The sequence below is a fragment of the Calliphora vicina genome, chromosome 3, assembly GCF_958450345.1.
Source record: "Calliphora vicina chromosome 3, idCalVici1.1, whole genome shotgun sequence".
In the NCBI taxonomy this organism is placed as follows: domain Eukaryota; kingdom Metazoa; phylum Arthropoda; class Insecta; order Diptera; family Calliphoridae; genus Calliphora; species Calliphora vicina.
In genome coordinates, this window is record NC_088782.1 from 112,450,379 (window position 1) to 112,477,662 (window position 27,284).

Here is a 27,284-nt window from a genome sequence, read left to right on the forward strand (position 1 = left end):
TAAATCATTTGCTGTTTTCTGATTTAAAATTCAAGGAATTTGATCCATTATCGTCGCCAATTGAAAATTGTTTAATGTTTTTGACACATTTTTCATACTAGTTTGATGAATGAGAGATAAAATAAAGAACGTTTTAATTAGTGAAGATTATGAAAAAAATAATTTTTTTCCCGTTCATAATAAAGTAGTAAAACCAAAAAAATATATTATGTCATATTGATAGTGAAAAATTAAAGTGTTAATAAAATTACGAAGCTTAAGGCTCAGGGCAGAATATATTAAACTACAAATGGACAAATATAGAACCAACAATGTCCATTTTCTGACATGGTTAATCTAGTATTTAACTTTTTAGTACTTCCTTTAAGTAAAGCAGATGAATTTTATGAACATATTTTCTAATTTTTTATTTAAAAATAAATATAAACCAAAATTCTTAATTTATAATATTTTAGCTTTTTTTTGGCTTTTTTTCTAAAGCGGTTTAGCTTTTTCTGGCCTTTTTTTGAAGCCAATAGAGCTTCTTTTTTCGCCAGCTCCTGGCAACACTGTCTACTACTGACAATAGTACTATTGACTAGGTATTTCTTTTGGGATCATTGGCACCAGAGACTCACTAGTACATCTAAGTAATCCTAGTCTACCCTTTTGCTACTTTTCTGAAGTAGATTTTGATAATGAAACTGCATATTTTGTTAACAATTGACGTTGTGTTAAAAACAAATAGAAAACAAATAGCTACAAAGAGTCGTCCTCAAATTCGTGTTTTTCTTTTTTTCTCATCAAAGACAAATATAAAAACGTAGACGCTTCGTTGACAATGTAGCCAAAAAGTCAGCAAAATAGTCAACGAAAGTGGTGACTTGGAGACACATGTCCCCAGGTTTCCTTCAGGTCGTATACCTGTTTTCACCTTTACATTTACAAAAGAGCGGTAACTAGAAAAAACGTTAACAAACAAATTACTCAAACTAACCACACATTCTAGTGTTGTTTTTATTTTCACATACTTTTTTACTTATACATTCTCACCATTTAGATTTTTGGCAACTGAGTTAGGTATTTGACAGGAGAGTTTCCGATCTATTTGTTTTATCTATGATCACAAAGACGTAACCAATTGTATTGTCTTATGTTAACGAACAAATAAATCTGTTTAATAGAAATCTGTCACTTATTTTCAATTAGTAATTGAACGTTATAGTGTAAACAACAAAGTTTTTTTTTTTGCTTCGAAAATGTCGAATTTTGTGTCAACAAAATATTATAAGCGGGAAGTTTTGCTTTAGTTCTTTAATTTAAAACAAGTAAGAGAGCTATATTCGGCTGTGCCGAATCTTATATACCCTTCACCAAATTATATTTCAAAATAAAAATGATAAATATTTTTAGGTAAACAAAATTAATTTTTTTTTCCAAAGTTTTTTTTTTAATTTAAATTTTTTTTGTTTTTTTAATTTTTTTTTTGTTTTCAATTTCTCTTTTTTTGTAGGTCTTATCGTTGTTGCAAAGGTCTTTGAAATATCTATCATTAGATATCCATATTGTCTATATTAATGTCTTAGTACTCCAGATATATGTAGGTCAAAAATAGGTAAAAATCGAGGTTGTCCTGGTCCTCATATCTCAGACATTTGTGGATCGATTTTGCTGATTTTAAATTAAAAACTTCTCGAATGCATGTAAGACAGAATATTGAAGATTTGATTTTGAAGATATCTGGGGTCTTCCGAAAATGGATTTCAACCGACAGACAGACATGGCTTAATCGACTCCGCTATCTATAAGAATCCGGAATTTATATACTTTATAGGGTTGGAAAATTATATTGTGGAAATTACAAACGGAATGACAAACTTATATATACCCTTCTCATGAAGGTGGAGGGTATAAAAAAGTGCCGTTGAAACTCACCGAAGCTTAAGGTGAATGTGTTTCATCGGTTTCAATGTGCGACAGATTGTTTGTGCAGTTTAGAAGTGAAAGAAAACTATCGCCCAGTCCAGCCAAAAAAGTTTAAAGATCAAGAATTAAAAGCATTTGTCCATGAAGATTGTTGTAAATCTTAAAAAAAGCATGCAAAATCATTGGGAGCTACTCAAGCAGCAATTTCAAAATGTTTGCGAGTAGCAGGATTCATCCAAAAACAAGGAAATTGGGTACCATACTAATTGAAGCCTAGAGACCTGGAAAGACGAATTTGCATGTCCGAAATGATGTTTGAACGCTATAAAAGAAAATAATAAGAGCAAAAGGGTATATATTATGATTTGTTGAATTCTGACCAGGCAATCACAGGGAACTTGTACCGAACGCAACTGATTCGTTTGAAGCAAGCATTGGCCGAAAATATGAGAAAATATTCCATCATCAAAACGCTGTTAAAATCTATTATAATGAATTGCTTGGGAAGTTCTGCCTCACTGGCCTTATGCTCCGGATGTTGCCCGGTCCGGCTACTATTTGTTTCGATCTATTCGGATACGCTGGGATACGCTTTACTTCAGAGCAGAGTATCCGAAATATTCATTGCGTCAAAAGATGAGCAGTTCTTTTGGCTGGGAATCCATAAGTTGCCAGAAAGATGGGAAAATGTGGTAGCTAACAATAACCAATTCTTTGAATAACTTTATATTGTACAAATCTTTCAAAATAAAAGCCAAAAATTTGAAAAAAAAAAATTCAGCATTTTTAAGTCATACATTTGCATTTTAATAATTATTTAGTTATTTGAAAAATATTTATGTTTCAGTGAACAATAGTCAAATTTATAATTGCTATGAATATAAAAATGTTTACAGTATCTAAAATAATGTTGAAATTTAATTAAAATAACAATTATTTGTGTACGACAAATGTATATTCTTACAAAAACCACATTATAGTTGTGTTAACCATGCCGAACCATGTTTTTTCTCTGTGTGTAGATTTACTTTTTATAGAATATTTTCAGTACGAATCGTGGATTTTTTATACAGACTTATCAACCCAAATCGTGCCTCTTATTATTCTATGGTACAAGTCTTCAAGTTTTGTTTGATTTTTTAACCAGAATCTCGCCTCGTTTTTTTATAAAGTTATCAACCCGAATCGTTTTAAACAGATTTATCAATTCGAATACTGGCTCTTTTTGTTAGAATATTTCCAATCCATATCATCGTTCTTTTTATACAGATTCATCAAACCGAATCCAGTCTCGTTTTTTTTTTTTTGACTTATTATACGAATCCGGCTTTTTATAACCTACACCACCATAGTGGGGAGAGTATTATGCGTTTGTGCAGATGCTTGTAACGCCCAAAAATATTAGTCTAACACCCATCTGAAAGTATACCGATCGACTTAGAATAACTTTCTGAGTCGATTAAGCGATGTCCGTCCGTCCGTCCGTCTGGTCGGCTGGCTGGCTGGCTGTCCATGTAAACCTTGTGCGCAGAGTACAGGTCGCAATTTTGAAGATATTTCGATGAAATTCGGTACATATAATTTTTTCGGCTCAAGGACCATGCCTATTGAAACTGGCTAAAAACGGTCCATTATTTCACCTAGCCCCCATACAAATGTCCTCTCAAAATTGGACTTTATCGGTCATAAATGTTTAATTATACCCTACACCACCACCATAGTGGGGAGGGTATTATGCGTTTGTCCGTCCGTCCGTCCGTCTGGTCGGCTGGCTGGCTGTCCATGTAAACCTTGTTCGCAGAGTACAGGTCGCAATTTTGAAGATTTATCGATCAAATTTAGTATATATTATTTTTTCGGCTCAAGGACCAAGCCAAGAAACTGGCTGAAATCGGTCCACTATTTCACCTAGCCCCCATACAAATGTCCTTCCGAAATTGGACTTTATCGGTCATATATGTTTAATTTATATATGTCTCTCCACAAATTCCGCTCCAAATAAGTTTTATATACACAAAATTCATGTCACCAAATTTTGTTACGATCGGTCCATAATTGGTCATAGCTCCCATATAGACCCGCTTCCGAAAATCACTTTAACGTGCATAAATCGCTTAAAAATTTTGGTATACACACAAAATTCAATATAGTTAACTTTAATATAGACTTAAATCATACGACGTAATTTCATGGTGATCGGTCCATAATTGGTCATAGTCCCCATATAAGGCCCACTTCCAAAAATCACTCAAAAATATAAATTATTGAAATTTTAAAAGAAAAATTTTTTTTTGCTCTTTTACTTAGTGTAGGGTATTATATGGTCGGGCTTGACCGACCATACTTTCTTACTTGTTATTCTTTTAAATACTTTGAATTTAATATTGTTTTTATGTTTTCGAAATAAAAAGTGAAGAGATTATTTTCAAATGCGCCTTTCTTTATTGATATCAATTTAAAACATTGCGACTAGTCTCCATTGAAAATGATTGCGACTAACAGAGGGTTAAAGATGTAACGCAAAACTTCCCGCATATGACGCTTCGTTGGTTTCGAAGCAAAAAAAACTTAGTTTTTTACACTATAATGTTCAATAACTAAGTGAGTAGAACATAGTATAGTTGCTGTAACCATGTTGAACCAGGTTTTTTACTGCTTGCAGATTACATGAATCCAGCATAATTTTATTGAATATGTTCAGTTCGAATCGTAGATATTTTTATACAGAATTATCAACCCAAATCGTGGTTCTTATTATTCTATGGTATTCTGGTTTTTATTAACCAGAATCTCAGCTCATTTCATATAGTTTCATTCAGCTGAATAAAAAAGTTTCAATCCTTATTTTTATACAGATTCTTAAAACCTAATCCGGTCCCTTATTATACGGATATACTACACGAAACCTGTCGCTATTTATAGCATAATTTTAATTTGAATTGTAGACCTATTTGTACAAATACATATCAACATTTATTTTATTATTCCGTTTTTATCATCAAAATATTTATCGCACACCCACAAAAATATATAGTTATTCTGGGACATTTTCTGGATTCTTTAATCAGAATCTCAGCTCTTTTTATATAGTCTTAACAACCCTAATCCCGGATATTTTTAGACAGATTTATCACTTCGAATCCTGCTTAGTTTTATGGAATATTTTCATTTAAAAAAACCTGGCTTTTTTTATAAAACATTTTCACTTTCAATCGTGACTCTTTTTAGACAGTTATCGAAGCATAAATCTATATAATAATTCAATTCAAAAACCGGTATTTTTTATCGTGGTTCTTTTTATACAACTTTTTAATATAAATCATGGCTTGTTATCAGTCAGAATCCTGGTTCTTTTCATTAAATATTTTCCATTCAATAGAGCCACTATTTTTTACAGAATAATTTATAGGATATATTCAATTCAGAATTTATACAGATTTATAAATTCAAATCGTAACTCTGTTATACAGATTTGTCAATCTGAATCCAGTCTTTTTTATTGAGATGTTATTTTGAATCGTGACTCCTTTTGTACAGATTTATCAAACCGAATCCAGTCTTTTTTATTTTGTTTATCAATCCGATTCAAATTGATTTTTTTATGGAGATATTATTTTGAATTATGGACTTTTACATTTTAAACAGTAAACCTTTTATAAAGATTTGTCAATCTGAATCCAGTCTTTTTTATTGAGATATTATTTTGAATCGTGGTTCTTTTTATACAGATTTATCAGTCCGATTCAAATCGTTTTATATGGATATATTATTTTGAAGCCTGGCTCTTTTGAAAAAAAAACAATAAATTTAGTATTCTAATTAATTCAAATCTTGCGTCAATTTTAGGACACTCTTTAGTTGTATTTACCATTTGTAATGGTTTTGATCTCTGTTATAGTGTTTTATAGCTTGATTATAGGCATAATCTTTAAATTGGTAGTCTATAGTTCTATTTGTTTAATCTGTGTCACGTTCTCTCTCAATCCTTAGACTCTATTTAAAATTTCTGACCACTCTGAAATAATATTCCGGATATTTAACGTTAATTTGAAAATAAATCACTATTTTATTAAAATATTTTAAAAGAAATCGTTTATTTTTAAAAAACTTCACTGATTTCAGCTATTAATGGTAGCTTGGGCTTTTTGGCACGTTTAAAAAACTGAAATTTTTCATATTTAAGGAATATAAATAAAATATGAAAAAAAGTATAATAAATAAGCAAAGGAAATCCTTTTGCTTATTTATTATTTTACAATTTTTTTTGTATTTTACTGCTCCACATTCTTTAACATACAAACATATTTGTGTAATTTCAATCCAATTACGAATTGCTCGCACTTGAAGTTGTGTAAAGGTAAAGAATTAAAGACGGCAATTTAAAATCATAATTACACTGGCAACTTATGTGACCGGAAATTAAGAGCAATTTCAAAAATACCCATGATAAAGTTTTTAATATGAACAAGAAATATTTACCGGTACAACAGCAATAACAACAAATCAAAAGTATAGCAAAAGAAATAAAATAAAAGAAAAAAATAATATAAAAACAACAACTATATAAATAGTACAGGTAAAGGAAAAATGAGATAAACTATAGAAGTTTATAAAGAAACAGGTTGAATGAGAGGTGATAATGAACCAGTGAGCAATTTTATTAAGTTACTAAAGGTGGAAGAAACTGCTAAGTTTTCTGAATAGTTGGGAATTTTTAATGATTACATGTCAACAGCTTAAAATATAACATATTCTGGGTAAAATTTTGCTATTGAAAACCAGCTAAATGTGTTTATAAATGCGAATAAACCACGACTCCCTCTAACTTTCCTATAACCTAGAATTGTAGAGGTCTCATCTTATGAATCTGATTATAAATGGCTGAGATATTTTATATACCCTTCACCATGTGACCCCATAAAGTGTATATTTCGGATCTGTCCAGCGATCCGCCTGTATGTTCAAATCAACTTTCCTTAGCTCACAAATAACTTCCATATATGATTCATACATCAATATATCCGCTAAAGTCCCGCTTAGGTTGCTTTTTAAAATCGAGAAAATCGGGCCACAAATGGTTGAGATATAAGCAAAAAACCACGACTACATTTTTCTCCCTTTCTTTGATATATATCTGGTTTACTAAGTCATTAATATATCTAATGATAGATATTTTAAAGACATTTCCAACGAGTTATATAACGTCGTTAGTGATTGTGATTCGGACCTAATATGGGTAAAAATCGGGAAAAATATGTTTTAGCGGAGTAAATATCCATTTGTATGTTGAAATCAGCTTTCCGAAACCTTCAATTAACTTCTATATATGATTCATACATCAATATATCCGCTATAGTCCCGCTTAGGTTGCTTTTTAAAATCGAGAAAATCGCCCTACAAATGGCTGAGATATAAGCAAAAAACCACGACTACCTTTTTCTACCTTTTTTTGAGCTATGTCTGGATTACTAAGTCATTAATATAGACAATATGGATATCTAATGATAGATATTTCAAAGACCTTTCCAATGAGTTATATAACGTCTTTAGTGATAGTGACTCGGACCTACAATGGGTCAAAATCGGGAAAAATATTTTTTAGTCCGAATTTTTTTTCACCCAAAAAAAATTTTTTAACATAAAATTTTTACTAATAAATTCTTTTTAAGCAAAAAAGTATACTTTCGTGAAGGGTATACAGGATTCGTTACAGCTTTCTTACTTGATTGCTTCAAAACTGTTTGCTGGTTTATCACACTCCACTCTGTAAACTTGGCTGTAATTAAACTTTAACAGACACACGTTACAGCATTTAATAAAGAGTCGGAGAGTGTGTTTTCCTATAAAGACAGAGTGTTTACACTTCAAACAAACAGAAACATTAAGCGGATAACAATTTAACATGACCTTATAAAGCCAAATTAAATAAACATTCGCTCTACAGGAGAGGAGGAGAAACAACATATAAGAAACTTTAAATTAAAAGAATTTTCTTCAAAGAAAGTGGCGCCTAAAGTAAGGCTCACTGTTAATATGAGAACATGTTTAAAATCCGCCAGATCATCAACAGATGTGAATAATTTTCTTACACGATCTTTGCACAATTAAAAATGGTTTACATTTTTATTTTTTTGGCTGAACTGCAATTACCCACTTAACAATGGTTTCTTCATATTCCTGCTTATTGTTTTAACCTTAATTGTCAAGTAGTTTAATATTTAAAATATATTTTTCTTTTCCATTTTTTTTTTTCTGGATTTTAACAAAGAATATTTTGTGCTGATTATTCAGAACAACAAATAAACAAACAAGCGGCCTTAATAATGAGAATAATAATAATAATTTCGTAATTATCGTTTGTTTGTTTTCTTGAAAAAGAACTCCAGCGAGACCACCACTCACATCTCAATTTACCAGTAATAATAATAACAACGAGTCATTTTCATTAAGTGGCAAACATAAATTGCGGAAAAGAATAATAACTGAATTGCTGAATATTAAGTTTAGCAATAAGATGAAGTCATTATTATTATTGAGGGAATTTTAAAGTTGAACTTAGTTTAATTTGTTAACTAGAGGGTAAATGTTAGAATAAACATTTCAAAAACATAGATTAGAATGTCATCATTTGCTGAGTTTAATTTTAAAACTTTTTAATTGTAGGTCTTTAAATGGCTTACAGATTTCGCTATTTCACCCCCAATTCTGTTTCCAAGTACGGGTGAGTGGGTTGGATCTGAACTGCTGTTTGAAGTTGTGCAGTTTTCACTGACGGGTTCAAGATGAAATCTGGCACACCCAACTCCAGTTGTTTTGATTTCACCGGTTCCAAATATTTCCATTTTTCTCCCTAATTAATTTGCCATGTACAAAACATAAGGCAGACATGTTATATATCAATCGATAGGGAATTTTATCTAATTTTCAAAAATATATATATCTTTTGACAATTAAAAAATTCATGGAAAACTTTTTTGAAAAATATAACAAAAGATATTTTGAAATGTAAGAATAAAAACAGATTTTTAAATTTATTATCAGGAATCCTGCAATTCTAAGAATAAAAACAGATTTTTAAATTTATTATCAGGAATCCTGCAATTCTCAAAAAAGTTTTTAAAAATCCCAAATATGGTTTTTAGTTTTGCAAAATAATTAACAACATATTTGGCCATCGAAACTGGGTTACTATATTTTGATATGGACTATGAGATTTGTGAATTTTTGGACTAACGAGTTGAATTTTACGTAAAAAATAGGCGTTTTTTGGATGGAGCTGGCCTCCACGGTATTAAAAATCTTCAAACTATTTTTCATTTGAAATATTTTATGTAAATTTAGCTTTTCAAAAAGTATAAATTCCTTATACTTCTTCTTAGAGAATTTTTAGATAACTTAACCTTCCGTTACTCGCAACTGATCTGGTTGATACAGGCAAACATTTTTTTATTGAACTTTTAATCACCCTAAATTTTAAGCTATTTTTTGATAAAATAATATTTTTGCTGCAATTTTTTTTTTGTATTACTCTTTTAAATACATTTCATTTAATATTGTTTTTATGTTTTCGAAATAAAAACGCGCCTTTTTTATTGATATCAATTTGATACATTGCGACTAGTTTCAATTGAAAATGATTGCGACTAACGGAGGGTTAAAAAGAAAAAAAGTACTTTTTTCCAAAAAAACTAGCAAAAAATCTCCATTTTTAATTTATTTTTAAATTCAAGTGCATATAACTTTTACGTCAGTCGTGATTCTTTTAACAATTTTTTTTATTTGATACCCACATTTGTAATGAAAAGACATAGAAAATTTGGATCCACTGTAAACAAAAAACTGTAGAGAATAGGGTGGGTAAAAATATTGAAAATTTAATTTTCGAAATGCGAATAAACAAACAAAAAAATGTGATCCTTTTAAAAATTTAACATACCCGAGATGTCCTAATTTGGGGAGCCATGGCCGCGACCCTCGCAGTCCCATGAGGTCTAATTTCAAAGCTTAAACTCGAAGAAGCTTCAAATCGTACTATCTATTTATAAGTTATAGATTTATTTCCCTATTTTTTTTCTATATCACTGTGCATCGTTTTAGCAACAAAATGATTCCAACACAAAAGAACTGCTCATCTTTTGAGGCCAAGAACGAATCAATCCAATATCCCAGAGAGAGCGTTCTGCATCGATAAAAACAAATAGTATTCGGTCCAACGGCGGGAGAGGCTTCAAACGAATCAGCTGCCTGTGAAGGTTTGGTCAGATTTCAGCAGCTAATAATAGATAGGACCGCCTCAAATGCAATCATCAAATACAGCGAATTTTTTTTTTCGCAAAAAAATGTTTAATTTAAAAAAAAATGAAATTGGCGGGGAAGTTAAAAATCAAAATTTTTAAAAATTTAAAAATTATATTTTTTTCTTTATTAAATTATAGTAATAGTTTATAATAGTCATAAACAAAACTTAAGTTTCAAGAATTTTTTTAACAAGCCAAGATAAGGATTTTTTAATTTTGAAAAACCCAAAATTGGCGGGGAAGTTGATATACAAATTTGAAAAATTCAAAAATTATATTTTTTTCGTCGTAAAATAGCAATAATGGCAACACAAAATTTGTTTTTTAAAGTTTTCAAACTTTTTTGACTGCCATGCCGATTTTTGTCACCACTTCTGAACCAAACAAAATATCTCTCGCACGTTGAAATCGATGGAGCAAATTCACCATAAGCTTTGGTGAGCAATCGATATGCTTCAGCGGCAATTTTTTTTCATATTAAAGAAGTAAAGCAAAACTTCCCGCATATGACGCTTTGTTGGTACAAAATTCGAATAATAACATTGTTGTTTACACTATAATGTCCAATAGCTAAGTGGGAATAAATGAAAGATATGTACCCTTCAAAATGACATATAAGTTATTAAAATCAAAAACCACGTTCAAAAGTTACGCCATCCATTGTTAGGTCTTCATATAGTAATTGTTCAGTTTAAATTACACAGGGCAAATTAAAAAAATTATAGTCTTTTTAAACCACTATACAATTTTGATGTATTGTGGTTCCAAGCGTGTACTTTAAGTGTAAATTTGACATGTGTTATGTTATTGTAACAACAATTTTAATAAAACTCATGTAAAATTTACACTCAAACTACACGCTTGTAAGTACACACAATTTTCTAAAAATAAGCGAATTCACCTAATTGTGTATAAATGCGAAAAGAATACATCGATTTTTATGATCGATATCTCATTTTGTTCCTATTACATGTGGCTTTACAATAAAATAATAAACCTGAACAACTTCTGCAGTTTTCGATATTTCATGATGGTTTGAAAACAAAAAATTGTTATTTTCAAGTAAAAAATATATTTTTTGTTTCAATTTGTTATTATAACTCTGAAACTACTGAGCCGATTAAAACGCAATATATATTTAATTGTATATAGTATGGAGAAAATGTTTTCAAACTTTAATCATTCAAAAGAAGAACATTAACTACTCAATTTTATGTTTATAAAAACAACAACTAAAATTTTGTGAAAATGAGCGAATTCACCTAATTGTGAATAAATTCGAAAATAATCAATTGATTTTTATGATCGATATCTCATTTTGTTGCTAATATGTGGCTTTACAATAAAATAATAAACCTGAATAATTTCTGCAGTTTTCGATATTTCATGATATTTTCAAAACAAAAAAAATGCTATTTTCAAGTAAAAAATATATCATTTGCTTCAATTTGTTATTATAACTCTGAAACTACTGAGCCGATTGAAACGCCATATATGCGGTTTAAAGGCTATGTAAATGTCAACTTTTGTAAGTTTATTTTAGTAATATCCTTTAGCATTTATTGTTGGTATTTATATAATCTTAGATAAACTTCAATAGCAGCTTTGGTATTGTCTTAGTTTAGCTTCAATCGTGGGTCTTTATATAGTCTTAGTTTAGATTCAATCATATATAGTCTCAGTTTAGCTTCAATCGTGGGTCTTTATATAGTCTTAATTTAGCTTTAATCGTGGGCCTTCGTATAGCTCCAATCGAGGGTCTTTATATAGCTTTAATTCTGGGTCTTTATATAGTCTTAGTTTAGCTTCAATCACGGGTCTTATTTTAGCTTCAATCATGAGTCTTTATATAGTCTCAGTTTATCTTCAATCGTGGGTCTTAGTTTAGCTTCAATCGTGGGTCTTTATAGTCTTAGTTTAGCTTCGATTGTGGGTCTTTATATAGTCTTAGTTTAGCTTCAATCGTGGTTCTTTATATAGTCTTAGTTTAGCTTCAATCGTGGGTCTTCATATACATCGCAACAGTTTATATAGTCTTAGTTTAGCTTCAATCGTGGGTCTTTATATCCATCGCAACAGTTTATATATTCCTAGTTTAGCTACAGTCGCTATTGTTTATGAATTCAGTTTATTAATTTATATTTATTTGTTTTAACTTTTATATTAATTACAATTATTACAACAGCACCAACAATTCTTTTATAAAGTTTTACAATTTAACTTGTTTCTTTTTTCAATTTTTCTTTATTTCTTTTCAATTTCATTTTCCCCGATAATCAATAAAGATGGTATCAGCAACGGTAAAACAAAGTCAAGCCAACTGTTTTCATTAAAATTGTAACTATGTACGAGACTGTTGATGGATTGATTTCATGCAACACGTCACACACGATTAAACTTCACTCTCAACGAATAAGAAGAGTAATTTATGAATAAACAACAGCAGCAACAAAAAAAAAATCTTGCATAAAACTACAGCAACAACACGTATTAACAACTACAACAATGAGAACATATTATTATTATTATACAAGTGGAATTAAGTATAGAGAGCAAAACACAAAAAAGGGTTTAATGATTAAAAGACAGTATAAGGCAAATATAATAGGGATATTGGAGATTAAATAACACATACCTAATAATAAAAGCTTTTTTTGAAAATTTCAATTTGCCTAGTTGACAACAATATTTTATTTTTTTATTAAATTAAATTATAAAACTGGTACTCATTTCCTTTACCTGCTACTGTTATTGCCAATATTGATGGCTATTTCGAACTTCATGTAGTGTTTCTTTTCGTGTAAAACTTTACAAGTGATTTAAAGTCATTTGAGAAGAAATGAACAAAAAAAACGAAATCAAACTAACAGCAGCTGCCTTTTGCCATACAAGATGATGCTCTGCTAGTTGCTTCCACATCAGCCACATATGTTGTTGTACAATTATTGTGCAGTACAAGTAATTTAATATAAGCAACAACATGTTGTGAAAATAATATTGCAACAGCAGCATTATTTTTAAAGAAAAATACTTGTTATAACCCCTTTTTTTAGTTGTTGTATACTACATCCAAACGATCATCTCATGATCCCTTTTCTACTCTTCAACAAAAAGTTGAGGGGCTCTTGTGTGTGCATGCATAACTCTGTCAGTCTGTCTGCTTGACTTTAAATTGGAGCAATAAAACATAAACTACAAACTTTAAAAGCACAGCATTAATAAAGAAAATAAAACAATAATTTAAGAATTATAAAAGTTGCTGCATAAAGCTGATAGCAAATAAAGTTGCTTAAGCAAAGCAAATACAACTACATGTGGAGAGAGAGATCTGTTTTTATTAGTTTATTTTTTTGTTACACGATCTCTTTCAATTATATTGGTTTAATATAATATTTAGCCGAAAGAAGTACAATTGTTTCTTTGAATCAATAGCTTTATTCTTTGGCAGCTTTTTGTTTGTATGCGTAACCTACGTTAATTATATGAACGACACGGAAGAATAATTTATTAAGTAGGAACGAATTTTAGGAACCCTACACAGGAATTGAAGAACCATTTAATAGATATTGATCAATGAGATTTGACACGGATGACTAAGATCGCTCAGGCCACCCAAAAATTTTGAAGACCAAGAATTGAAGGCATTGCTCCATAAAGATTTTTGTAAAACTTAACAAAACCTTGCAAAATCATTGGGAGCTACTCAAAAACTCCAGCAGCAAGATTCATACAAAAGCAAGGAAATTGGATACCATCTGAATTGAAGCTGAGAGACCCTGGAAGACGATTTTGTATGTCTGAAATGCTTCTTCAACTCTATAAAAGTAAAACATTTTTTGTACCAAATCATTACTTGCTATGAAATATGGATCCATTATTTGTTTTGATCGATGCAGAACGCTCTCTCTCTCTGGGATACGCTTCATTTCAGAACAGTGTATTGGAAATTGACTTGATTTGTTCTTGCCCTTTAAAGATGAGCAGTTCTTTTGGCTCAGAATCCATATGTTGCCAGAAAGATGGGAAAAGGTCTTAGCTAACAATAACCAATTCCTTGAATACATTTATATTGTATAAATGTTTAAAAATAAAAGCTAAACATTTTAAAATTCCCTCATTTTGAAGTCATACATTGAATAGAAAATTCAAATATCGATAAAGTACCAGTTACTTTAGTACCACTAAGACCTCTATTCTTGACTCTTTCTTCACTCGAAAGCATATCAGCTAACTTTTTTGTTGATAAGTTAAATAAATTAATATATTAATAAAGTGCCTTTAAAAGAAAAAGTACCAATTTCCATTTTCCACTCTTCGACACCAGTTGCTTTTAAAATTTCAAAATACTGCATTTTAGTGAAATTGTTTGTAACTCAGATGTGTCCCAAGTAATTAAAATCTGTGTTCATGTGCCTAAGAAAAAATATCTTTCAAAAAAGTACCAAGGTGTTAATAATTCTGAACAACATTTATTTTCCAGTATTTAACCCTTTTTTGGTACTTTTTATCCATATTTGTATGATAAACATTTGATTCAAATAAATTTCAGTGGCTTGGTTTTAGCTCATAATAAAATATTCATATATTTATGTAAATAGAAACACATATTTTTTGTGCAAGTAAATACATTTTTTACGCCAAAATAAAATTTTTATCAAAAAGTATCAAATTTATTTGTGATATTTTTTTGATGAGTCAATAATACGATCTAAAAAGTATTTCTTTGTTTATTGGCTTAAAAAGTACATAGAGTGCCAAAATAGTACCAAAATAATGTTCGAATTTTAAAAAAATACTAACTCGTCTACTCGTTCCTGAAACAGATGAAGATGTATTTTAAATATTCATTGTATCTGTATTAGTGTAGAAGATTTACCCGTTTTTACCCCCAAAACATTTGAATTTACAAAAATCGCTTATTGGTGGATCAAACAAGAAGGCGGGAACCTACAATCAAAGTTTCATATATCTAGCTTTAGGTGTTTGAGCTGGGCAATGTTGAATCAGTCAGTCACTTAGTAGCTTTACCCTTAGCGCCAAATTATCGTAAGCGACATCTGCAACAATTTTTTTTTTATTGCAAAAATTTAAATTTTTTGAACCGACTGATGTTTTAGCGTTCTAAGAATATCAAAATTGTTAATAAATTCAAAATTATAGGGGGTAAGATTTTATCGTAATTCAATGTTTACCTTTTACAGTAAACGAATTTTATCGAAAGCGACACATAGTAACTAACTTCTAAATTGTTAGATTGGTTTGAATGAAATTTCACATGCACGAAGAAGAAGTGCTGTTGAGTTTAAGTTCTGAATGTCGACCTCATGGGCCCACCAGGGGCGCGACCAAGGGCCCTCAAAGTAGTTCAAAATTACACATATAAAATCTTTTCATCGAGCGCTACTAGTCGTAGCTATCAATTACCTCTTATAGCTTAGGAGATATTCACATTTGAAAATTAAATTTTCAATATTTTTACCCAACCTAATCCAGTTTTTGGATAACAGCGTATCCAAATATTTTCCGATTTTCTCCAGTTTTCGTTCATTGGACTAACAACATATGTGTATGTCAAATAGAAAAATAACTGTTTAAAAATAATAACTAAGCCCAAAGTTATATGCATTTGAATTTAAAAAATTTTAAAAAGCCGAAATTTCGCTAATTTTCTGGGAAAAAATAACTTTTTTTCTTTTTAAGTTATCACAAAACATTTCGAAGATGATGTATAAGAAATTTATACTTTCTGAAAGTTAAGTTTTCATAAAATATTTTAAATGAAAAAAAAAATTTCAAATTTTTGTTACCGAAGGGACCAGGTCCATTCAAAAAACAACTATTTTTTATGTAAAATTAAACTTTGGGGAAAAAATCCTCAAATCACATATTCGATATCAAAATATAGTAACCGATTTTAGATGGTCCAATATGCTTTTAATTATTTTGTAAAGGGTTCCGATAACTCCGACCCTGGTATGGATATTATAGCCAAAAAACTAAAAATTTCCATTTTTGGATTTTTCAACACTTTTTTAGGAATTGCGGGATTGCTGATAACAAATTTCAAAATTCGTTTTTATTTTTCCATTTTAAATAGAAAATTTTACATAATTGTGAAATTTCATTAAAAACTATTCATAAATAACAATTTTATTTCAATTCGAAAAATTTGTATCTATGCAATAATTCAATAAAAAATATTTTTTTGTCATATTTTTCAATAAATTATTTAATTGTCAAAAGTTATAAATATTTTTGAAAAATAGACAAATAGCTTGAACGAAATTATATTATATCGCATCATAAAATTTATAATTCTATGTATAAATTTCAAAATAATCGAAAAAACCTTCTCCTGTAAAATTTGTGTTTTGTCGCTTACGATAATTTGGCGCTAAGTGCTAGATATACATATATAGACTAGCTAAAACCCGGTACAGTAATGAAATAAAACGTTTAGAGTTAGAAAAGTATATGTATGTATGTAAAATGAGAGATTTATTCATATAAAGCTCGAATTATCTCTTAACTCTTTACCTTGTATGGGAGGCGACTCATCCTCTATTTTTTTTATTAAACTTCATGCAGTGATACAAAATTGATATAAATCTAATGTTTGAAGACTTTCACAATTATAGTTCCTGAGGTATTGGAAAATAACCATTTACTTTGTATAATAGGTACCACGTCCAATAATAAAATCCCTCCCATTTTTGGCAAAATTATTTAAAACAATAAGTGTGATATTTGGGCAAAACTTGAAGACTTTACTTTGTATGGAAGGTGTCACACCCCCTTTTTCAAAAGTATATGTGATAATACGATATATATAAGTATATATAAAAATTCGTCATTTTTGGTTAGACCTCATGCACTGATAACAAATTGGTTCGTATAAATTTTCGAGACTGTCACAATTATAGTTCTGCAGATATTCGAAAATACCTATTTACTTTGTATGGGAGGTGCCATGCCCACTTTAAATTTTAACCCTTATGTGAATAGCAAGGTACCCGGGTACCTTTAGCGTTTTCAGCTTAATTTTTTTTATAGAAACAGTTGATCCAAATATTTGAAACTTCTTGAGAACTCCTAACTTTTAATAAATTTTAAACTATCATCATTTTTTGACTTAAAAATTATTTTGAAGAGGCGTGGTGGAACAATTTTCATCAAACACCCTTAACGGTATGGCAAGGTACCCGGGTACCTTCATACATTAAATATCAAAAAACGATTATTGGAAGTATATATTTTTAGTGAAAGGTTACTAAAATAAAATTAAAGAAAGTCGTTGTGAATATTTTAGATTAAAACTTTTATTTGCTGAAAGCAAAACAAACAAAAAAATATTTTTTTTATATGCATATTGGACAGTTTGCTGAATGCTCATTACAAATCGGTTTGGAACATCTGGTGCAAGCTTTACGTATTTTTATTTGCTTCATATGTAGTTGCGAGCTTACGTGACAACTCCCTACTGCGGAACTACGACCGCTTTTATTATTTTTTTGCAAACCGGAAACTTCAAAACCTTTCCCAAGCACACTCTGTATTGCAGATTTGACTCATAATTGGGAGATAACTTTTGGGTTCTTAATGCGTTGATGAATGTTTTTCTTGCTCAGTTCAAAGCTTAGCTCTTTCAAAAATTGTCTGCATCAGTCTGAACGCAATTGTGTATGGTTTTCCATATATAGGCTATAAGATGCTAATGCTGCTACATATATAGCATTATAAAATAATTATTGTGACCATCGATTTGTTCTGCGTTTGCATGAATGAATATTCGCATAATAGTTTGTCCATATTGTCAAATCCTCCTTTGGTTTTGGTGTAATTTGTAATAATTTCAGGTTTAGCCTCAAAAGTATATTATACATTAGGCTTTCCATGGTGTAAGTAGTTACATTTCTCCCGGAGCTTTTGAATGGAAAACACAGTCTTCAAATGGTTTACTAGTGTATCGCAATCCCAAAATATGTTTATGGCATATTTGTCTGGCTTAGACGTCATATTCTGCGTAAAAAGGGTACGTCCGGGATATCCATACAACTGCTCAACTTTTGAAATACACTCAGAAGATGTGACGTAAATTCTCATTCAGCATCGTCCAAATATCTCGAAAAGCAGTAGCTTTATCTGTTTCTGGTTATAATATTCTGGTTCCATCATTATCAAAACGTATGCACTGTTCGTATAGCACTGAATCTTCAGATAGACATTGCTGACTGAAACATCGGCAAGTGAGTAGGTTTCCAAAACTCTGTTATGTGGGCTCTGGCGTCAAATTGTGGACGCCAGCATGAATAAAAATTCCTATAAAAGCATTTAATTTTTCTTCACGGAATGGCTCAAATGTTTTTATTTTCTTTGCTGTTCTGTCTATTTTTGTGTTGTAGTCTTTACTATTTACAAAATATTGAAAATTTACTGAAAATTAAGATCTTTTGTAAGCCTCAGAGTTATTTTCAGTGATTATGCACATATTTTCGACAAAAATATCTAGTTTCCTGTACTATTTCCATATAGGTACCCGGGTACCTTGCAATGCTGTTAAAGGTGTTTTTTTTGCCATTCACATAAGGGTTAAAATAAAAATTTGCCTTTCAGGCTAGAAATGGATAAGTTTAGCTTCAATAATAGATCTTTATATGGTCAATAGTAGGTCTTTATCTTGAAATTATAAGTCTTTGATTATAAGATTTATTTGAAATCCCAGATGATTTGCCCGTTTAACTAAAACTGCCATTTAATTTGGAGTAGGGTAAATACGTTACAAAAATCTTTAGCATTACACTGCATAATTTAAGTTCACGCATGATCTGTAACACAGAGAAAACAAAAAAAAAACACAAATAAATACAACAACGATCATTATAATCATGAAAAGAATGGTATGTGGCAGTGATTCTTAAACCTGTGGGAGACGGGAAAAGAGCTCTTGAGAAATTCAAAGTAAATGAGAAAAAAAATTTAAGTAATCCCATCGGTTAGCTCATTTAAAAAAGAGTTCCCTAAAATTGTGTTTCAAAAGAGCTGAATAAACATTTTAGTCATGAAAGAAAGCTTGTTTGTATTTCCTTTCAGCAGCATCTAAAGAAGCTTCATTTTGTTGAGGCAAAATAGAGTAAATATCTGCTTGTCCTCTATTCTAAACAGGAGAATATATCAATACAGTTCTTACTTATTTTACCAATTTGTGGTTAAACTCAACTCTTTCTACAGAGGTTGGTTGATAGAGGCTATCAATATTGTGTTTATTTAACCAATTTCAGGAACTGTTTTAACTATAAACTTAGGCTGATCTTCGGTTTTTATGATGTCTGTGGAACTTGAGGAGGTGAAAAACCTTAGTTGTGCCTAAATTCTATTCCAAATCACTAAATCAAATGATAGGAATCTGAAAAATATCGATCGATCAATATGATCAATAATTGAAAACCTAATATGTGTTCCTGTATTTACATCAATTTTATTTTGTTGAGTCTTTCAATTTCTAAAAAACTTCCAGATTTTAATATCAACAGAAGTTTAGTAAGCCTTGCTAGCTTTAATGGATTAATATTTATCCGGCTGAATCCCCCCAAAGAGTTAAATAATCATTCCTTTGTATTCCTGCCGTCTTCCGTTTGTTTTAAAGTTTCTTTTTGCAACAGTTTTATTTTTATGATTTTCTCTTTGGCAGACCAATTCAAAGTCATGATCATTTAACATCACTTTATATAAAATTTTTCTTGAGAATTTCTTGTTTTCTGCCATTGTTTTTTGATTCAGCCACATGCAACATTTGTTTTTTTTTTACTCTTTTCAAAGTATGATATTATATCCATCACTTGTTTTTTGTTCTTGTTGGCTCTTTGAGGATGATTTAAAAAAAAAAATGTTGTTTCTTTTTAGAGTTTGACAAGAAACTTCAGTTGGAATAAAAAAACTGCATTCATTACAATCATCAAATGTGGATTATTTAATTTTTTTTTTGGTATTTTGCTGCTAAAGATTCCACAATATTCTTGTGTGTTGTGCAACATTTACTGCTCTTTTAGTGAAGTGCTGTGGAAGAGTGGTGTAAGTGTGATACACTCAGAAAAATTGGACAGGGAAATTAATTGACGATTTCTCTATGAGGAAGAAAAGTCTTCAAATGATTTCCATACAAATTTTCAAATCACTGGAACATAGAGATCGGCAGTAATATTTGTTCCATTCATGAGAATTTGACCTCTGATCAGCTGTTGCCAGGAATGGCTTGATCCGGGGAACATTTATTTTAAAATGCAGAAAATAAAGACATATTAAAATTAGCTTTTAAAGAACATATTTTCTCTAAGTGTAAAATCCAGCAGTTTTACCAGTAGTTTTTTAGTAGTAGTCGCAGTAATTGTAGCAATAGCAGTCATCTTAGTAATAATAGTTTTAGTATAGATTTCCTCATCATTGGATTTCATGTTTGTTGTTGGCAAAAAACCGACATCAAAAACTACTACTACTACATTTACATTTAGAGAGTTAGAGTATGAAACAGGAAAAAAGACAATCTTCTGTGTCTATGATTGTTGGATTAAAAGTGCTTAAACTCATTAATGGTTTCCGTTCTATACTGTTCATTTCAGTTCAGCTCAGTTCTACTTATACATACGACTATGCACTGGTCATTTACAGTTCTTAATGTTTAGAATGTCTCTTTTTTGTAAAAAACTTATTTTTTTCCATTCCATTTTACCAGAGGAGTTCTGTTTATACACACAGACAGACTTAGAAAGCAATTATGTTGATATGTATAAGCACTATATACATTACTATATACTCATACAGCTGGACTTTAATGTATATAATGTAATTTTATTACACTTGAACTTTAGTTTTTATGGTGTGGAGGTAAAGTTTTATTTTAAGTTCTTAATATATTGTTATGTGGAAAAAAATTTAGATTTTTAAAATGACTCACTTTTAGCTTTGAACTGGAATATAGAAATAAAATAAAATGATACTCAGAAAAACATATAATTTTCAGAAATAATTAAATTTACTTTTCTTAATTGCTTAAGCGAACTTACCTTAAAATTTTAATGGACCAAGTCAATGTGGAGCTGTAAGTAAAAAAGGCAACAAATATTTTAAAAAAGGATTACAAATATTAATGATCATTTTAAATTGTGAATGCTATAAAAAATTACAATGACTGGACTATGACTAGACTATGACTAGACTATGACTAGACTATGACTAGACTATGACTAGACTATGACTAGACTATGACTAGACTATGACTAGACTATGACTAGACTATGACTAGACTATGACTAGACTATGACTAGACTATGACTAGACTATGACTAGACTATGACTAGACTATGACTAGACTATGACTAGACTATGACTAGACTATGACTAGACTATGACTAGACTATGACTAGACTATGACTAGACTATGACTAGACTATGACTAGACTATGACTAGACTATGACTAGACTATGACTAGACTATGACTAGACTATGACTAGACTATGACTAGACTATGACTAGACTATGACTAGACTATGACTAGACTATGACTAGACTATGACTAGACTATGACTAGACTATGACTAGACTATGACTAGACTATGACTAGACTATGACTAGACTATGACTAGACTATGACTAGACTATGACTAGACTATGACTAGACTATGACTAGACTATGACTAGACTATGACTAGACTATGACTAGACTATGACTAGACTATGACTAGACTATGACTAGACTATGACTAGACTATGACTAGACTATGACTAGACTATGACTAGACTATGACTAGACTATGACTAGACTATGACTAGACTATGACTAGACTATGACTAGACTATGACTAGACTATGACTAGACTATGACTAGACTATGACTAGACTATGACTAGACTATGACTAGACTATGACTAGACTATGACTAGACTATGACTAGACTATGACTAGACTATGACTAGACTATGACTAGACTATGACTAGACTATGACTAGACTATGACTAGACTATGACTAGACTATGACTAGACTATGACTAGACTATGACTAGACTATGACTAGACTATGACTAGACTATGACTAGACTATGACTAGACTATGACTAGACTATGACTAGACTATGACTAGACTATGACTAGACTATGACTAGACTATGACTAGACTATGACTAGACTATGACTAGACTATGACTAGACTATGACTAGACTATGACTAGACTATGACTAGACTATGACTAGACTATGACTAGACTATGACTAGACTATGACTAGACTATGACTAGACTATGACTAGACTATGACTAGACTATGACTAGACTATGACTAGACTATGACTAGACTATGACTAGACTATGACTAGACTATGACTAGACTATGACTAGACTATGACTAGACTATGACTAGACTATGACTAGACTATGACTAGACTATGACTAGACTATGACTAGACTATGACTAGACTATGACTAGACTATGACTAGACTATGACTAGACTATGACTAGACTATGACTAGACTATGACTAGACTATGACTAGACTATGACTAGACTATGACTAGACTATGACTAGACTATGACTAGACTATGACTAGACTATGACTAGACTATGACTAGACTATGACTAGACTATGACTAGACTATGACTAGACTATGACTAGACTATGACTAGACTATGACTAGACTATGACTAGACTATGACTAGACTATGACTAGACTATGACTAGACTATGACTAGACTATGACTAGACTATGACTAGACTATGACTAGACTATGACTAGACTATGACTAGACTATGACTAGACTATGACTAGACTATGACTAGACTATGACTAGACTATGACTAGACTATGACTAGACTATGACTAGACTATGACTAGACTATGACTAGACTATGACTAGACTATGACTAGACTATGACTAGACTATGACTAGACTATGACTAGACTATGACTAGACTATGACTAGACTATGACTAGACTATGACTAGACTATGACTAGACTATGACTAGACTATGACTAGACTATGACTAGACTATGACTAGACTATGACTAGACTATGACTAGACTATGACTAGACTATGACTAGACTATGACTAGACTATGACTAGACTATGACTAGACTATGACTAGACTATGACTAGACTATGACTAGACTATGACTAGACTATGACTAGACTATGACTAGACTATGACTAGACTATGACTAGACTATGACTAGACTATGACTAGACTATGACTAGACTATGACTAGACTATGACTAGACTATGACTAGACTATGACTAGACTATGACTAGACTATGACTAGACTATGACTAGACTATGACTAGACTATGACTAGACTATGACTAGACTATGACTAGACTATGACTAGACTATGACTAGACTATGACTAGACTATGACTAGACTATGACTAGACTATGACTAGACTATGACTAGACTATGACTAGACTATGACTAGACTATGACTAGACTATGACTAGACTATGACTAGACTATGACTAGACTATGACTAGACTATGACTAGACTATGACTAGACTATGACTAGACTATGACTAGACTATGACTAGACTATGACTAGACTATGACTAGACTATGACTAGACTATGACTAGACTATGACTAGACTATGACTAGACTATGACTAGACTATGACTAGACTATGACTAGACTATGACTAGACTATGACTAGACTATGACTAGACTATGACTAGACTATGACTAGACTATGACTAGACTATGACTAGACTATGTCAAAAACACGTTTTAAATTATTTAATTTGAAAGTTAGAAAAAACTCTTCCCAGCAAGGTATTTAAGAAAGTATATTTTTAACTGTAATAAATAACTTTTACTATATTTTCAGTTAACATTTTTTTTGTACTAACATTTACCTCATTATTCTTTTTTGCTCTATTTCAATGTTTTTTTTATAGTCTAGTCATAGTCTAGTCATAGTCTAGTCATAGTCTAGTCATAGTCTAGTCATAGTCTAGTCATAGTCTAGTCATAGTCTAGTCATAGTCTAGTCATAGTCTAGTCATAGTCTAGTCATAGTCTAGTCATAGTCTAGTCATAGTCTAGTCATAGTCTAGTCATAGTCTAGTCATAGTCTAGTCATAGTCTAGTCATAGTCTAGTCATAGTCTAGTCATAGTCTAGTCATAGTCTAGTCATAGTCTAGTCATAGTCTAGTCATAGTCTAGTCATAGTCTAGTCATAGTCTAGTCATAGTCTAGTCATAGTCTAGTCATAGTCTAGTCATAGTCTAGTCATAGTCTAGTCATAGTCTAGTCATAGTCTATGACTAGACTATGACTAGACTATGACTAGACTATGACTAGACTATGACTAGACTATGACTAGACTATGACTAGACTATGACTAGACTATGACTAGACTATGACTAGACTATGACTAGACTATGACTAGACTATGACTAGACTATGACTAGACTAGACTATGACTAGACTATGACTAGACTATGACTAGACTATGACTAGACTATGACTAGACTATGACTAGACTATGACTAGACTATGACTAGACTATGACTAGACTATGACTAGACTATGACTAGACTATGACTAGACTATGACTAGACTATGACTAGACTATGACTAGACTATGACTAGACTATGACTAGACTATGACTAGACTATGACTAGACTATGACTAGACTATGACTAGACTATGACTAGACTATGACTAGACTATGACTAGACTATGACTAGACTATGACTAGACTATGACTAGACTATGACTAGACTATGACTAGACTATGACTAGACTATGACTAGACTATGACTAGACTATGACTAGACTATGACTAGACTATGACTAGACTATGACTAGACTATGACTAGACTATGACTAGACTATGACTAGACTATGACTAGACTATGACTAGACTATGACTAGACTATGACTAGACTATGACTAGACTATGACTAGACTATGACTAGACTATGACTAGACTATGACTAGACTATGACTAGACTATGACTAGACTATGACTAGACTATGACTAGACTATGACTAGACTATGACTAGACTATGACTAGACTATGACTAGACTATGACTAGACTATGACTAGACTATGACTAGACTATGACTAGACTATGACTAGACTATGACTAGACTATGACTAGACTATGACTAGACTATGACTAGACTATGACTAGACTATGACTAGACTATGACTAGACTATGACTAGACTATGACTAGACTATGACTAGACTATGACTAGACTATGACTAGACTATGACTAGACTATGACTAGACTATGACTAGACTATGACTAGACTATGACTAGACTATGACTAGACTATGACTAGACTATGACTAGACTATGACTAGACTATGACTAGACTATGACTAGACTATGACTAGACTATGACTAGACTATGACTAGACTATGACTAGACTATGACTAGACTATGACTAGACTATGACTAGACTATGACTAGACTATGACTAGACTATGACTAGACTATGACTAGACTATGACTAGACTATGACTAGACTATGACTAGACTATGACTAGACTATGACTAGACTATGACTAGACTATGACTAGACTATGACTAGACTATGACTAGACTATGACTAGACTATGACTAGACTATGACTAGACTATGACTAGACTATGACTAGACTATGACTAGACTATGACTAGACTATGACTAGACTATGACTAGACTATGACTAGACTATGACTAGACTATGACTAGACTATGACTAGACTATGACTAGACTATGACTAGACTATGACTAGACTATGACTAGACTATGACTAGACTATGACTAGACTATGACTAGACTATGACTAGACTATGACTAGACTATGACTAGACTATGACTAGACTATGACTAGACTATGACTAGACTATGACTAGACTATGACTAGACTATGACTAGACTATGACTAGACTATGACTAGACTATGACTAGACTATGACTAGACTATGACTAGACTATGACTAGACTATGACTAGACTATGACTAGACTATGACTAGACTATGACTAGACTATGACTAGACTATGACTAGACTATGACTAGACTATGTCAAAAACACGTTTTAAATTATTTAATTTGAAAGTTAGAAAAAACTCTTCCCAGCAAGGTATTTAAGAAAGTATATTTTTAACTGTAATAAATAACTTTTACTATATTTTCAGTTAACATTTTTTTTGTACTAACATTTACCTCATTATTCTTTTTTGCTCTATTTCAATGTTTTTTTTTATTTTCGTGTAAATTTAATTTCTATAATTTTGTAAACTGTTAAATAAATTTTTTCATTTTATTTGAAGCGATAACGAGAAATAACAGTTTCTGGTTGAGAGCACTTGAACAAAAAAATAAAAAAACTGGAGAGGTTTGGAAAAAACCATAACATTAGCATTAAACCACAAAATCAGCCACATTTACTAACTTTAAATACAAAAAAAATCAACATGGAAATGAGAAAAGTAGTGAACTGAAATACCTGTTGTATGAATTGGAGCTAAATTCGTTGGCTGTTTTTTTTTATATTTTAGACGGGAAACTGTAAAGAATCGTTAAAGATGAAAACTTGTTGAGTGGCTGAATTTCAATGGGTTCACGCCTTTAAACTTTTTTAAAATATTTTTTTTCTTTACGAGTATTTTATGGATGTTTGTGAATGTTAAAGTAGTTCATGTTCGTTCGATATTTTTTCTATATATTTCATTATTTGCTAGATGTTTGTTGGTTGTTGCTGTACATTGGCCATAGATTCGGTGTAGTTGTTGTTGTTGGCTGTTATCAGCCATAGAAAATCAAATTAAAATATAATTTTTTTTATATAAAAAAAGTAGAATTTGTTGTTTGCCAAAGGCATAACAAAATACCAATAGCAACAACAATAAAACCATAGCAAAAATAAATTCAAGAGGCCATGGGAAGTAACTGGAAATACAATTTTAGAAAAAAAAATTGTTTATACTTTGATTTTCTATTGAAAAGAGAGAGAGTTTGACTGAGTGTGAATAAAACAGAAATTCAATAGAATTTGGCCAACACATCGCCCGAACTGTTATTGAAATAAATAA

At 31.0% G+C, this 27,284-nt stretch overlaps 1 protein-coding gene across 1 annotated transcript in view; it reads right to left on the minus strand.

The window, feature by feature from the left end:
• Positions 1–27,284, minus strand: part of LOC135956096 (uncharacterized) — a 231,103-nt gene that overhangs the window by 60,173 nt on the left and 143,646 nt on the right. The window contains exon 4 of the mRNA XM_065506591.1: positions 21,260–21,292. The gene's annotated coding sequence lies outside the window, so the exon portion shown is untranslated. The remainder of the gene's footprint in view (positions 1–21,259; positions 21,293–27,284) is intronic.